Here is a 1542-nt window from a genome sequence, read left to right as displayed (position 1 = left end):
GCAGATTAATCGTACTTTAATTGGAAGATTAATATAAGCCACGCCCAACTTTGTAGTTCTGGTACATATCGAATATTCGACTACCCAACAGTGCAATGACCACATGGATAGACCTTTGGCCGAAGGAAGTTTTGACAGCCCTCTCAATATAGCGGTATTGTTAAGCTATGTATATGTAGATGTTCTCCATTGAAGCAAAAATATTAGTACAACGGAGTGTTTAGGATAGCAACAGACTACAAACCACACCCTAAACCAATACAGAGCGGAACACACTACACATGTTCAACAGAACATATAGAAGTCCCCCCCCAAAAAAAAACAACAGATAACTTTATAATGGTTATAACATTTGGTTTTCGAACTCATTATTATATTAGTATAATGTGCTTACATACTCAGGTAAAGGCTGTGATAATGAAAGAGAATCCTCTTACCCAAAACGCCCATTGTGATGAAGTGGAGAATATCGCCTGGTGTCTGACGTTTATAAAGTTTCACAATCCAAACCTTCATAAGCTTCCAGCCACATCCAACAATCAACAGCTGTTTCCACGAGAAAGATGGATGAAGAAGCTGGAGCCACAGCTCTTCCATCATTCGAAGTCTCTCATTGCAGCTTCAATGAACTGTTGTGCTTTGGGTCTGCTTCAAACCGACGTCCAGGCACAGTGGAGAGTTGTGAAAAGTTTGTTGAAAAATTGGTTTAAAATTGACCTAGTCGTCCTTCAGAGAAACTGGTTACAATAGACACTGCGTTGTCTGGCAATAATGCGTAACCATAGCTATCAGAATGACTACGAGGGAAGAGGGAGGAATTAGTTTTAAGGGCAGCACAGGATTGAATAAAGGGCGATACGTCTCGGAAATTATTACTAAAGTCACATGTAGAACCTCTCCCTGTGAAACATTCATAGAATTATTAATTCATTTTGTTTCTTATTTATAGAGATTCCAGCACCTGTAACCTCACCACAGACCCGTTCAACACCCAAAACTCTTCAGCCTAAGCCTGAAAAACTGTGGAACGGTCATTCACACAACATTGTAGCTAAGCCTAACGAAAACGGTACGGTCGAAGCTTCTTTTATGCTATAAGATGTAGTAATGAAAGTTATACTTCATAAGTTTTAAATACTCAACAAAGTCAATTATGATATAAACTTTGGAATGAAAAACTGTAAAAAAAAGTTTAAGATGTCACTTTAATAGTCTAATTTTTCTTTGGTTATCTTGAATAGTTGTGCATATCAACAACATATTAAATTTACAAGGACTCTCCCGTGAAGGTCGTTTTATTCACTATGTATATGTGATATGATAGATATATCTAAGCTCTATACACGTATTATGATATACATATATCATCTGTGTATATGTGATATGATAGATATATCTAAGCTGTATACACGTATTATGATATACATATATCATCTATGTATATGTGATATGATAGATATATCTAAGCTCTATACACGTATTATGATATACATATCTCATCTATGTATATGTGATATGATAGATATATCTAAGCTCTATACA

At 35.9% G+C, this 1542-nt stretch overlaps 1 long non-coding RNA gene across 1 annotated transcript in view; it reads left to right on the top strand.

Annotated features, from left to right (window-relative positions):
- The first annotated feature begins 950 nt into the window (after positions 1-950).
- Positions 951-1542, top strand: part of LOC111089708 — a 5875-nt gene continuing 5283 nt past the window's right edge. The window contains exon 1 of the long non-coding RNA XR_002613934.1: positions 951-1069. This is a non-coding gene — a long non-coding RNA (uncharacterized LOC111089708). The remainder of the gene's footprint in view (positions 1070-1542) is intronic.

This window comes from Limulus polyphemus, unplaced genomic scaffold (assembly GCF_000517525.1).
Source record: "Limulus polyphemus unplaced genomic scaffold, Limulus_polyphemus-2.1.2 Scaffold7120, whole genome shotgun sequence".
Lineage (NCBI taxonomy): Eukaryota > Metazoa > Arthropoda > Merostomata > Xiphosura > Limulidae > Limulus > Limulus polyphemus.
The sequence above is the reverse complement of the archived record's forward strand: the minus strand, read 5'-3'. Positions and strand labels throughout refer to the sequence as shown.